Genomic DNA, 14,570 nt, shown 5'->3' with positions numbered 1-14,570 from the left:
CCAGCCCAGCCCAGCCCCGGCCCACGGCCCAACACCTCTGCTGCTCACAGGTCTGGTGTCTGGGGCTGGGGGCTGCCAGAGACATTAAGCCAAGCCAGGTGGGAGGACAAGATGGGACGATATGGACAGAAGTTCATTCCCATGCAGGTAGCCAGAGCCCACCTGTCACCTGCTCCACAGATGACCTCCCACCTGCTCCCAGTTCCTTTCCCAACAATCAGGCTGAGCTGTTCCACATCCCAGATCGAAAAGCCCTCAGAACAGTGGTTCTCAAAGTAGCGTCCCCGGAACAGCAGTCCTTCTTCCCACCCCCACACCCCGATCTCATGCTTGTTAGAGAAATGCAAATTATCAGGCCCCACTCCAGACCTACAGAGCCGGAATTCAGGGGTGGGGCTCGGCAGTCTGCGGGACTGAAGTCATCCAGGGGGTTCTGATGCCCCACTGTGTAAGCTCAGAAGTGCTGCATGAGAGAATCTGCGAGGGATACTCCCTAAATTAGAGAATGTCACAGCCTCCATAACAATCCAACGCTTGACTCTCATACACTGCCCAAGTACTTGCCACCTCCATCTGTTCATTGTGCCCAGCAGCATCCCTTCCAGGGAGAAAATAATTGTTTTTCCCATTTTACAGAGGAAGAAACTGAGGCTCAGGGCCCGCCCAAGGTCATAACTAGCGGATGGTGGCACGAGGGCCAAAACCCCGGCCTCCTCATTCCAGCGGGAGGGCTCTCTCTTGGACACTGGGTTTCCGCGGCTTCTTAGACCGCTTGTTCCCCCGCCAGAGAGGCATCCCCGCTTCCAGCCCTCTCCCGGTTCCCAGTTGCAATCTTAGGCACGAACATCCAGGAAACATAAATTTCGCCTGGCAGTTGAGTAAGAGCTCTGAAAGGAGTTACACGTCAGGGGGATGGGACTTTATTTCTCAATGAAATAGCCTTTTTATGGTTGGAATAAAAGTGCCAGGGGGAGCCTCATGCCAGGAAGTAGCAAGTTATTTGATAAACTCCTCCAGCCAGGGGTGGGGCTGCGTGGGATGTGGCGGCCACAGAGAAGCTCCCCCCATTTCCAGATACATGTTTCTCTTCAGGTGAGCACTGTGGAAGACCCCAGGGGGCCCCGTGGGCCACCCAGCTGGAGAAGGGCTGGCCCTGGGACCATGCCAACGCCTTCGCTCCGACACCAGGTCCTGGGAGCAGAGCTGCAGTTCAGAGAGTGAGCAGCAGGGGGCAGCATAACCCACCGTTCCAGCCCGTCCGGCGGGCGCTGCCGGGGCTGCGAAACCGGGGTCCCTGAGGCTCAGCCCTCGGAGGAGGTCAGAAGTAGCCCCCACCCTGGGACCTCTTCCTCCTCCCTTCAGCCCTTCCAACCCCTTGTCCCTTCATGGCAAGGACAGTTTGTCATCCTTACCCTGGTGGCAGCCTCTGCCCGGATCCACATGATCATGGGGGTGGGAGTAAGTAGGAGGGGGCTTCTCCATCCCCTTGCCCACCCCGTGGCTGCTTTCTCAAAGCTTCTCCAGGCTTTGCTTTGGATTTCATTAACCCTTGGCTTCCTTCTGAGGGGCCTCTGGAGGGGTCTCTGTGTTGGTGGGTGGGTGGGTGGCTTTTGTGGGCTGGGGACCACAGCCTTAGTGGTCACTGGGGGAAGGGGGACAGGAGAAAAGCCTGAAGGACAAAGAGAAAGCAAGGAAACCTCCTCGTTTGAGAACGTGTGTGATTGGCAGGTTTACGGCCTCGGGAAGGTGCGTGGTATTCCGCACAATCAAGTCATTTTTAAAAATAATCTCTCTGCTTAAGTCGTACACGCTGCTAATTGCATTTTAATAAGTCTCTTAAAATCTTGCCATATTTTTTAATATCCTAATATTAGGCAAGTGATTGCGGGGGACACTGGAGGGCATGGGGAGTTTATGTAGCAGAGGGAGGGCTGTGATGAAGCCGGGGGGTGGTGGCCACCCAGTGGCCTGTGGTGTGTGTGGGTGATGGGTGGGTGTCTGTGTTTGTGTGACCTGTGCAAGACCCAGGGAGTGTGAATGTCCATAGACAGGGCTTCCCCCGGCCACAGCCCTGGACAGCGGGCCCCGTCTTCAGCCGCAGTGCCAGAAATCACTTATTACACCTGCTGGGGTCCTGCAGCCACAGGGGACAGACAGGCTTCCTCCTTTCTTTTCATCCTTTGGCCCCAAACTAGAACATCTGAACTGGAGGGGACCTTCGACCCAGTCCTCTTTTCCCCAGGATGCAGGCCCTGAGCCCAGAGAGGGGAGGTGACTTGGCCAAGGCCACGTAGCAAGGAGGGGACCAGGGGGGAAACTCAGACCCAGTCTTCAGAGGGCATAGGAGGAACTGCCTCGTCCCCCTCATCACAGCACAGGGTGCTGGCTGCACCATCCGGCCCTAGCATCCTTGCCCACACACACTGCATGCTGTGACCTCCCCGTGGGGAGAAGGTGGGTGGTTGCTGATTGAAGGTGGCTGTCGTTCCTGGAGCCCTTACTATGTGCCAGGCACCCTGCTGAGCACATTCCCCTGAATAGCCGTATGGGGTGAGTGTTTTAGGATTCCTGGGTGGATCCACAGCTAAGAAATGGCAGACCTGGGATTTGAACCCACAGTCGCTCCTGTGCCTGGCTGGGGAAGGTTCTTAACCACTATTGGATGGGAGGCTGAGCTGGGGTCCAAGCGAATTCCCCATCTCCGAATGCCCAGGTCCAGGGAGGACCGTGCAGGGAACAGCAGGGGAGGCTGGCAGAGGCAGGGAGGTGGGGCATTGGGTGCCTACGGTCTTTTGCTCTTGACCCCTCTGTTACTACAGGGCAGGGTCCCAAGGCCAAGATCAGCATCAACCCTTTTCCCCAGAGCCCCTGGAAGTCAGAGGCCTAGGAAGGCGGTGGCGTGGGGTTGCAGGCCTCAGACCTTAGCCATGCTCTGGGTTTCCGGAGCCCCCTGAGGCACCCGCCAGCCCCCACTGGTCCTGGTCTTCCTCTTCTCTCCTCCTCCCTCCCCCTCCTCCATACACACCATGGGCCCGGGTGGGAGGCACATGTTGAACGAACTTCTGAACAGGAAGTCAACGTCCAGGTCGTCCCGAGTCCCTTTTCATGTGGTTTCTTTAATCCCCCAGGCTGGGTTTCAGAAGCGTTTTACAGTTTCAGTTTTACAAAGCTACGCTCCCTTTAATGTTGGCATTTTTCAGGAGGTGGGGGGAGAGCAGCTTCAGTCAAAACATGTGTGTTTTACATCAGCCAGCTGCGGACAGGGCGGCCCGGGGCGGGGGGCAGCAATGTGGCTTCCAGGCTCCACGTGGGGCCCCTGGTTAGATGCGTCTACTCGGCTCTCTCCCTCTCCTCTCCTGGGCTTTGCCTTCCCGCCTCCCTGAGTCCCTCTCTCCTGTCCATGGGGCCGGGGGGCCAGGGCACTCCTTTCCAGCCCCTTCCCACCTGAGCTCTGATCCGGTCAATGCAGGTCTTCCTCTAGTTTCTGCTGCTGAGACACCAGCGTGTTCATCTTCCTCCACACCGTGAGCCGTATCCTCCAACCAGCCGGCTTTTCATTTACTTAGTATTTTCCCTTAAATTGCTGCACTTCTTTTACTTACGTAGATAGTACCTAAGCAAAAATGTCCCTGAAATTGTGAATTTGACACACTAGTTACATCTATCTGCTCGAATACACAATAAAACAAATTTAAAACTATTACAGCATTTGAAAAGGCGAAGATCGGCCGGGCGCGGTGGCTCAAGCCTGTAATCCCAGCACTTTGGGAGGCCGAGACGGGCGGATCACGAGGTCAGGAGATCGAGACCATCCTGGTTAATACGGTGAAACCCCGTCTCTACTAAAAAGTACAAAAAACTAGCCGGGCGAGGTGGCGGGCGCCTGTAGTCCCAGCTACTTGGGAGGCTGAGGCAGGAGAATGGCGTGAACCCGGGAGGCGGAGCTTGCAGTGAGCTGAGATCCGGCCACTGCACTCCAGCCTGGGCGACAGAGCGAGACTCCGTCTCAAAAAAAAAAAAAAAAAAATAAATGAAAAGGCGAAGATCATCGTGCCAGCCTCGCATGCTTCTGGAAATCCCACCTCCATGCCCCTTCCCTGGCAGAGAAGACGAAGGTCAGGAGGGGAGGTGGCCCGTCCAAGGCCATGGGGTTGGTGAGAGTCCTGCCTGGCTGTTCTGCCTCCAAGGCCAGCGTTGGATCTCTCATGAGTCATTTTCAGGGCTGGCTTCTCGGCCGCGCAGTTTCAGACCTTAGGGGAGCTGCCTGGGGCTGTGTGACACACCAAGGAGAGGGGCTGAATTCCCTGGCAGTGCGGTTGGGTGGAAAGAACACAAACGGAATCAGTCAGACCTGGGATCAGATCCCGGCTGCACTAACTCCTAAGAGTGTGATCATGGACAAACGTCTCCATGGCTTTGAGCCTCGGTCTCCTCATCTGTGAAATGGGGATGACCACGCCGGCCTGGAAGGAGCAACGCAAGGGTCAGAGACACACCTGGAAACAGCCCGCCTCAGCCAGGCCTGCAAACCCAGTAGTCATTTGCAAGCCGTCAGGGCTTGGTTCTTGTCCACTGTGCTCCTTGTTACCAGCCTGGTTTCACCATCTCTCCTCCCCTACCCACGGGAGGCAGCGGGAGGTCCAGGGAGGGAGAATCAGGAGTAAAGACGCACGCCCAGAGGGGCTCACGGGCCCTCCTGCCCTCTGTCCCTGCACTGCCTGGGAACAGAGCAAGCCCTGTGTGGGAGGATGCTGTGACCAGCAGCACAGTCCATGCCCTGCTGGAAGAAGGAGGAAGACAAAGGTGGCTGTCCCTGCCCACAGAGGTGGAGTGACTGGGGGGCTCCAGAGGCTGTTTGGATAGTGGGGAGGGCCTAGGACACTTGATCCATGCTGCCTGAAATGATGGGGGGTCCAGTATCGCAGAGGCCACCCCCCTGGTAAAGCAGAGGCCTTGACCCCTGCTGGCCCCAAAGCTTTGCTGCTACCTGGAGCCCCCAGCCGCTTGAGGGGCTTTGCCTCTATAATGGCCAGGGGGTCTCTGGAGCATGACGCCTCGGATCTGAGCTGCTGTTCTCTGGCCACAGAGTGAAGTCGTCTGGCTTCCACCAGTGCGAAAGCTGCCCCCAAGGGATCTGGGCGAGTGGAGGAGGCTGATGTCAGGCCAGAACACGGAGGGACAGGACCTAGGGATGGGCACTGTTCTAGCCACTGGTTCTCTCCCTTCAGAGCCTGGGGCAGTTAAAAGACCTTGGAGAATGCAGTAGTGATGACGATGATGATGGGGAGGCTGGTTAAATGCAGTGAACGCTTGCTATGTGCCAGACCCAGTGCTAAGTATTTTTATTTAATTTATTAATTTTTTTAAAATTATTTTTTTGAGACAGAGTCCTTCTCTGTTGCCCAGGCTGGAGTGCAGTGGCGCCATCTCGGCTCATTGCAAGCTCCGCCTCCTGGGTTCACACCATTCTCCTGCCTCAGCTTCCCAAGTAGCTGGGACTACAGGCGCCTGCCACCACGCCCGGCTAATTTTTTCTATTTTTTAGTAGAGACGGGGTTTCACCATGTTAGCCGGGAAGGTCTCGCTCGATCTCCTGACCTCGTGATCCGCCCGCCTCGGTCTCCCAAAGTGCTGAGATTACAGGCATGAGTCACAGTGCCCGGCCTATTTTTATTTTATTTTTTTGAGGCAGAGTCTCACTCTGTCACCCAGGCTGGAGTGCAGTGGTGTGATCTCAGCTCACTGCAACCTCCACCTCCCTGGTTCAGGTGATTCTCTTGCTCAGCCTCCCGAGTAGCTGGCACTACAGGCGTGCGCTACCATGCCCGTCCAATTTTTGTATCTTTAGTAGAGACATGTTTTCACCATGCTGGCCAGGCTGATCTTGAACTCCTGGCTTCAAGTGATCCACCTGTCTCGGCCTCCCAAACTGCTGGGATTACAGGCGTGAGCCACTGCACCTGGCTGCAGTGTTGAGCATTTTACGCAGTCATTACATTCCATCTGCTCTGTGACACACAGTGGGAGGGCATCTAGAATAGTTCCGGCTCACAGTAGGCCCTCAACGAATACTTAAGAAAGAGGCTTGGAGAGGGTGAGAGATCCACCCGATTCTCAGCCTCTGTGCTCTTACTGTGTTTGTCCTTCAGGGCTGGCCCCTAGGGCGGGCATCCGGGTGTTGGCAGAGGAGAGGTTTGGGGCCGCAGGTTCTGCACAGCGCACCTGCTGGCTCCTCCTGAGGGAGGCTGTGGCTGTCCCTTTAGGGTAGGTCTGTGGGAGGGCCATCCCCCAGGGCTGAGGATGCCTTGTCCACTTACCCCAAGCCACCCGAGGGAGCAACACCCTCGGCGTAGGGCCTCTTCTGCTCCCCCTGGGGCAGTGGAGGGCTGGGCCTGGCCCGGCTGCAGCTGCGTGGGGCCCAGGGAGGAGAGAATCAAAGGCAGTCCATGCAGCCCATGTGGGTCCCGCTTTCATCTCCCGGCTTCAAAGAGGTGCAAACAAACCCTGTCCCCGTGCCAGGCAGCAGCTCCCTCCTCACCGCCCAGCCTACTCTTTCTCTTCTCCTCCTCCTTCCCCGGAAACCAGCAGGCCTCAGTCCTGGTTCCAGGAGCACTCCAGAGGGGCCCGACTTGCTGGGCAGGGCTGGCAAGGAAGGAAAGGGGAGGCTCTGCCAGGCCGAGAGAAAGGGGGCTGGGACCCTCTCACCCGCGCACACTCTGGAAGCTGGGGGTCTATTCAACCCTGACAGAACCTTCCAATCTAGAACTGTACTGCCCAGGACAATGGCCACCTGTGGCTCCTGAGCACCAGTCTCCCATGTCTGAATACCCTACAAGTAAAAGATGCACAGGATTGCTCAGCTTTGGTGCAAGCAAAGGAATGTGAAATATCTCACACATCATTTTACCCCTGACTACGGGCTGACAGGATAATATTCTGGAGCTACTGGCTTAAAAAAAAAATACCACGTTGTTAAAATTAATTTCACTTGGTACTTCTTACTTTTTTTTTTTTTTGAGACGGAGTTTTGCTCTGTCTCCCAGGCTGGAATGCAATGGCACGATCTCGGCTCACTGCAACCTCTGCTTCCCGGGTTCAAGCAATTCTCCTGCCTCAGTCTCCTGAGTAGCTGGGATTACAGGCATGCACCATCATGACTAGCTAATTTTGTATTTTTAGTAGAGTTGGGGTTTCTCCATGTTGGTCAGACTGGTCTCGAACTCCTGACCTCAGATGACCTACCCGCCTCAGCCTCCCAAACTGCTGGGATTACAGGCGTGAGCCACTGTGCCTGGCGGTTTGTTTTATTTCTGTTGGACTGCTTTGTTCTAGACAATATTCCCGTTTTGTTCTTTTTGATTTTTTCAAGACGGAGTCTTGCTCTGTCGCCCAGGCTGGAGTGCATTGGCACCATCTCGGCTCACTGCAACCTCCGCCTCCCGGGTTCAAACAATTCTCCTGCTCCAGCCTCCCTGGAAGCTGGGATTATAGGCGCACATCCCACACCCAGCTAATATTTGTATTTTTAGTAGAGATGGGGTTTCACCATGTTGGCCAGGCTGGTCTCGAACTCCTGACCTCAGGGGATCCACCCACCTTAGCCTCCCAAAGTGCTGGGATTACAGGCGTGAGCTACCACGCCCAGCAATATTCCCATTTTGCGGATGAGGGGTCTTGAGGCTCAGAGGGGTTTTGGCACATGGCTCCCAGGTGCTTTTTGCTGCTCATAAAAATCGTGAATGAATGAATGAATGAATGCATGCATGCATGAATGAATGAAGGCCTAGTTCTGGCTGCTGAGGAGACACAGGTGAAACCTGTCCCTGTTGATGCCCTCGAGGAGCTCCCAGTCGAGTCTGGTCCAGTCTAGGAAGGAGAGGTAGTGGTGGAGTCAGAGACCCCTGCATTCTGGGGGACCCAAAGGCCTCCGTACAGTAGGGCGGGGAGTGGTAAGTGGCTCCTGGGTCCACATCCTGGCTTCACTGCTTCCTGGTTGTTTGACCCTGGGAGAGTTACTTAACCTATTTATGCCTCAGTTTTCTCATCTGTGAAATGGGGCTGATAATAATTATCAATATTATGGAAGCAGCTCCCTCTTGGGTTTCTGTGGGGATGAAGGGAGTTAACACATTCGACTCAGGCAGAGCAGAGCTTTGCGCACAGTGTGTGCAACCTGTTAATGATTAGTAATAATTCGGGACAAATGCTGTCCGTCACGTGGTACCTTGTCCTGACAGCTGCACTTGGGAGGGCTGAAGGCAGTGTCCTGCCCCGGAGAGAGAGCTGCACTCCCAGCACGTCCCAGGCTGCCACCGCCTGGAGGGGAGAGCAGAGGGACTTTGTGACTTTCCCTCCAAATGGTTTCTCTGGGTCCGCCTGGGCTGTGCCTGGAGTCCATGCTCTCTGGGTTTAGTGTCCCAGCCTCACCTGCCACCCATCATCTCTTTGCTCCCTGACACACCCACCCTTACCCTACCCTATCCCAGCTCTGTCCCTGAGGCCCTGAGGCCTTTGAAAGTGGCTTTGAAGAGAAACGCCCTCCAGGTAAACAGAACTTCCATCTTGCTTCTGTGCTCTCAGCACAGACAGAGCCTCTGGTTCACTCCTGGTTACCAAGGACCTCCCAGGGAGGGTTGGTGGGAGGTGGGGATGGGGAGCAGGGAGCCCAACACAGGGCCTGATGCACAGGAGAACCCACTCCAGAAGGTGAGGGGAACCAGGCCTAGGGGACAGCGGGGTTCCTGGAGGTCTGGGCGGGACTTGGCAGGCTGTGGGTGGCACTATGAAAGCACAGGCCCCCAAGCCACGGGAACAGCCAGAGGAAAGGTCTGGGGACACATCTTGGGGCAGCGAGATGATCCATCACATTCATGGTGAGGCCAGGACCCTCCAGAGCCTCGATAGACCCCAAGCATCCCCAGGACTGCAGGGGGACGCTTGGGACCCACCCCTGACAGAGCCTTTCAATCTAGAGCTGCGCTGTCCGGGACGACAACCACCTGCGGCTCCTGAGCACCAGTCTCCCATGTCTGAATGAGGCTGTCGGGGACCCCACTGAGCAGGATTTGCTGAAGGCTGAGTGAAGGGGTCGGGGCTGTTCCCACAACTGGGCCGGGGTTGGGGGCCTCCAGAGACGGTAGCAGGAAGCGGGATCATTAGAACCAAACAGGGCCGATGGGAACCAGATGCGATGAGGTTTTGGGGGCTCTTCCAGAAGAGAGATGCTTTTCTTTTCCACTGGAGCTGGAGCTGGGGGAAGAGAAGGGTGCAGGCTGTTTGTCCCTCCCTGCTCCCCCCACCTCCGGCCCAGTGTGGCATCAGGACGTCCTGCGGCCCCAGCCACCAAAAGGGAAGGAGAGCCACACCTGGAGGCCATTTGCATAACCGCTCCTGTGGTGCCCTAGGCCAGTTTCTGGGGAGAGGGCTGGGCAGGACCCATGTGGTTGCAGGGATCAGGGGACGACAGTCCCCAGCCCAGTCCAACCCTCCCTCACTCAGCTTGCAGCCCTGGGGATGCTTGAGGTCCACCCAGGCGCCGGGCTGCAGACGGTGCTTCATGGTAGTCTCCCCTGCTGGCAGGCCCCACGACTGCTCAGCCTCACCACTCACACTCAGTGCCCCTGCGCCAGCCACTTCTTCCAGGAAGCCCTCTGGGTCCTCAGGGTGGATCAGGCACCTTCTCTGGGCTCTGGAATGCAGTGGCGCCATCTCGGCTCACTGCAACCTCCACCTCCAGGGTTCGAGTGATTCTCCTGCTTCGGCCTCCCAAGTAGCTGGGATTATAGGCGCGTGCCCAGCTAATTTTTGTATTTTTAGTAGAGATGGGGTTTCGCCATGTTGGCCAGGCCCATCTCTAACTCCCAACCTCAAGTGATCTGTCCACCTTGGCCTCCCAAAGTGTTGGGATTACAGGCGTGAGCCACTGTGCCTGACCTTCCCTGGGTTCTGACACTGGGTTAGAGCTCCTAGTGTTTACTGTGGTGGATTTTAACTCCCTCTTTCAGTGAGCGGTTATCCAACTTAGACACCCTCCCCAGCTCCACTCAGCACTGGACCTAATGGGGTACTGCCTGTGGCCACACGTGCCTGCCTCCCCAGGCTTCCCCAGATCCCAGCCCCTCCCTCATGCCCACCTTCTAACCCTCTACTCCTGCGGCCACTCTGAATTTTTTATATATATATATATATGTGTGTGTATATATATGTATACACATGCACACACATATATATATATAGTAAATTGGTTTTTAAAAATCAAGTAAGTCACTTCGAAGAAAAGCACTCATTACAAAAATTACAAAACCCACAGAGGCATAGAGAGTAAAACACGAAACACCCCTTTGCCTGGACTGGCCCCAGTCAGTCCCTTCCTCATGGTAACAACTGTTAGATTTGTGTAAGCTAAGGTATCCAGTCTTTTGGTTTCCCTGGACCACAGTGGAAGAAGAACTGTCTTGGGCCACACATAAAATACACTAACACTAATGATAGCTGATGAGCCAAAAAAAAAAAAAAAAAAAAATCACAAAAAAATCTCATAATGTTTTAAGAAAGTTTATGAATTTGTATTGGGCTGCATTCAAAGCCATCCCAGGCCGCAGGCTGGGTAAGCTTGGTATAGAGCTTTCTAAATCGTGTGTGTGTGTGTGTGTGTGTGTGTGTTAAAAAATATATACATATAGGCTGGGTGTGGTGGCTCATGCCTGTAATCCCAGCGCTTTGGGAGGCCGAGGTGGGTGGATCACCTGAGGTCAGGAGTTTGAGACCAGACTGGCCAACATGGTGAAACCCTGTCTCTACTAAAAATACAAATATTAGCCAGGCGTGGTGGCACGTGCCTGTAGTCCCAGCTACTTGGGAGGCTGAGGTGGGAGAATCACTTGAAGCCAGGAGACAAATGGAGGTTGCAGTGAGCCAAAATCATGCCACTGCACTCCAGCCTGGGCGACAGTGTGAGACTCCATCTAAAAAAAAAAAAAATATATATATATATATATATAAATGTTATATAAAACATATACTTTTATATAATATTTATATTTTATATAATTATAAATATTAATATAACATAAAATTTACACTCTTAACCTTTTTTTTTTTTTCCAGTAGAGACACGGTCTCACTATGTTGCCCAGGTCTCAAACTTCTGACCTTAAGTGATCCTCCTGTCTCAGCCTCCCCAGGTGCTGGGAATACAGACATAAACCACTGCACCCAGTCAATTTTAATTGTTTTTTAGTGTACGAGTGCACGGGTTCAGTGGCACTAAGTACATACACATGATTAGGCAGCCACTGCCACCATCCACTTCTAGAATTTTTTTATCTTTCCCAACTGAAACTCTGCACCCATTAAACACTAACTTCCTATTCCCCCCTGCCCGCAGCTTCTGGTAACCACCACCCTACTCTCTGTCTCTGTAATAGTCTACTTGTGTATTGCTATAAAGAAATACCTGAGGCTGGGTAAGGTATAAAGAAAAGAGGTTTAATTGGCTCACAGTGCTACAGGCTGTGCAAGCATGGCTCCAGCATCTGCTCCTGGTGAGGCCGCAGGAAACTTCCAATCTTGGTGCAAGGCAAAAAGGAAGTAGGCGTGTCACTTGGTGCGAGCAGGAGTAAGAGGTGGGGAGAGGTAGCATGCTCTTTTTATTTATTTATTTATTTTTGAGATGGAGTCCCTATCTGTCACCAGGCTGGAGTGCAGTGGTGCGATCTTGGCTCACTGCAACCTACACCTCCCAGGTTCAAGCCCTTTTCCTGCCTCTGCCTCCCGAGTAGCTGGGATTACAGTCACGCAGCACCACCCCCAGCTAATTTTTGCATTTTCAGTAGAGACAGGGTTTCTCCATGTTGGCCAGGCTGGTCTCGAACTCCTGGCCTCAAGTGATCCATCCGCCTCGTCCTCCCAAAGTCCTGGGATTACAGATGTGAGCCACCTTGCCCAGTCTTACGGTCTTTTGTTGTTGTTGTTGTTGTTGTTGTTGAGACAGAGTCTTACTCTGTCTCTCAGACTGGAGTGTAGTGGCTTGACCTCACTCACTGCAACCTCTGCCTCCTGGGTTCAAGTGATTCTCGTGCCTCAACCTCCCGAGTAGCTGGGATTACAGGCATGTGCCATCACACCTGGCTAATTTTTGTATTTTTAGTAGAGACAAGGTTTTGCCATGTTGGCCAGGCTGATCTCGAACTCCTGACCTCAGGCGGTCCGCCAGCCTTGGCCTCCCAAAGTATTGGGATTACTGGCGTGAGCCACTGTGCCTGGCCTCATGCTCTTTTAAACAACCAGATCTTGCATGAACTGAGAGAGAGAACTCACTAATTACCATGAGGATGGCACCAGGTCATTCGTGAGGGATCCCCCACCGTGACCCAAGCACCTCCCACCAGCCCCACCTCCAACACTGGGGATTATATTTCTTTCTTTTTTTTTTTTTTTGAGATGGAGTGTTGCTCTGTTGCCCAGGCTGGAGTGCAGTGGCGCGATCTCTGCTCACTGCAAGCTCCGCCGCCTCCCGTGTTCACACCATTCTCCTGCCTCAGCCTCCCAAGAAGCTGGGACTACAGGCGCCCGCCACCACGCCCGGCTAATTTTTTTTTTTTTTTTTTTTGTATTTTTAGTAGAGACGGGGTTTCACTGTGTTTGCCAGGATGGTCTCGATCTCCTGACCTCGTGATCCACCCACCTCGGCCTCCCAAAGTGCTGGGATTATAGGTGTGAGCCACCACGCCCGGCTGGGGATTATATTTCAACATGAGATTTGGAGAGGACAAACATCCGAACCATGTCAGTTTCTGTGAATCTGACCACTCTGAGGACCTCATGTAAGTGGAATCCTACGTTCTCTCACCTTTTGTGTTTGACTTAGTTCCCTTATAGCATAATGTCTTCAAGGTTCATGTCTGTTGTAGCATATGTCAGAATTCCCTTCTAAATCTTTTAATTAAAGCATTTTTTTTTTTTTTTTTGAAGAGTCTCATTCTGTCACTCAGGCTGAGGTGCAGTGACATTATCACAGCTGACTGCAGTCTTGAACTTCTGGGCTCAAGCGATCCTCCTGCCCATAACCTCCCAAGTAGCTGGGACTACAGGCGTGTACTACCATGCCCAGCTAATTTTAAAAAATGTTTTGTAGGCCAGGTGTGGTGGCTCACGCCTGTAATCCCAGCACTTTGGGAGGCTGAGGAGGGTGGTTCACAAGGTTAGGAGTTTGAGACCATTCTAGTGAACACGGTGAAACCCTGTCTGTATTAAAAATACAAAAAATTAGCCGAGCCTAGTGGCACGTGCCTGTAGCCCCAGCTACTCGGGAGGCTGAGGCAGGAGAATCGCCTGAACCCGGAAGGCGGAGGTTGCAGTCAGCCAAGATTGGTTGTGCCACTTCACTTCACCCTGGGCAACAGAGCAAGACTCTGTCTCAAAAAAAAAAATGTTTTGTGGTAACAAGGTCTTACTATGTTACCCAGGCTAGTCTCAAATTCCCAGTCTCAAGGGATCCTCCTGCTTCAGTCTCCTAATGTGTTGGGATTACAGATATGAGCCACCCTGTCTGGCCCAAAAGATATTTCTTACTCTGAAGTCACGGTCAAGAATGTTGAGAAACATGGCCTGAATTTCCATACCAGCCAAGTGCCCTAGCATGGCAAGCACAATTCCTGCCCCAAGCCACACAGGTTTTCCTCTTCAGGTCCCTTCTGCTGCTGCTGCCCTTGTCTTAGGTTTTTGCCACCTTTTGTTGGCTATTTTTTTTTTTTTTTTTGAGACAGAGTTTCACTCTTATCGCCCAGGCTGGAGTACAGTGGCACGATCTCGGCTCTCTGCAACCTCCACCTCCCGGGTTCAAGTGATTCTCCTGCCTCAGGCTCCCGAATAGCTGGGATTGCAGGCATCTGCCACCATGCCCGGCTAAGTTTTTTGTATTTTTTTTTTTTTAGTAGAGATGGGGTTTCACCATGTTGGCCAGGCTGGTCTCAAACTCCTGACCTCAGGTGATCCACCCACCTTGGCCTCCCAAAGTGCTGGAATTACAAATGTGAGCCATCGTGCCTGCCCTGCCCCCCCCCCCCTTTTTTTTTTGAGATGGAGTCTCATTGTCTCATTCTGTCGTCCAGACTGGAGTGCAGTGGCACAATCTCAGCTTACTGCAACCTCTGCCTCCCGGGTGCAAGTGATTCTTCTGCCTCAGCCTCCCAAGTATCTGGGATTACAGATGCTCCTCACCACGCCTGGCTGATTTTTGTGTATTTAGTAGAGATGAGGTTTTACTATGTTGGCCAGGCTGGTCTAGAAATCTTGGCCTCAAATGATCCACCCGCATCAGCCTCCCAAACTGTTGGGGTTACAGGCATGAGCCACTGCACCTGGCCAGTTTTAAAGCTCAGTTGAAATACTCCCTTCTCTAGAAAGCCTCCCTGTTCCTCTCCAATGCCTGGAACCCTCTCTTTCTCTCTCGGATTCACCCTCCCATGTTTGGTCTCACTTTCCCTGACAGCAGCTGAGCACATACTGTCCTGCAGGGCGGGTGACTGGGCCTTCCAACCTGAAAGCATCCCTCTCCAGGAAGGGGCCCA

Source organism: Theropithecus gelada, chromosome 1 (assembly GCF_003255815.1).
Source record: "Theropithecus gelada isolate Dixy chromosome 1, Tgel_1.0, whole genome shotgun sequence".
Lineage (NCBI taxonomy): Eukaryota > Metazoa > Chordata > Mammalia > Primates > Cercopithecidae > Theropithecus > Theropithecus gelada.
Note: the sequence above shows the minus strand (reverse complement) of the source record.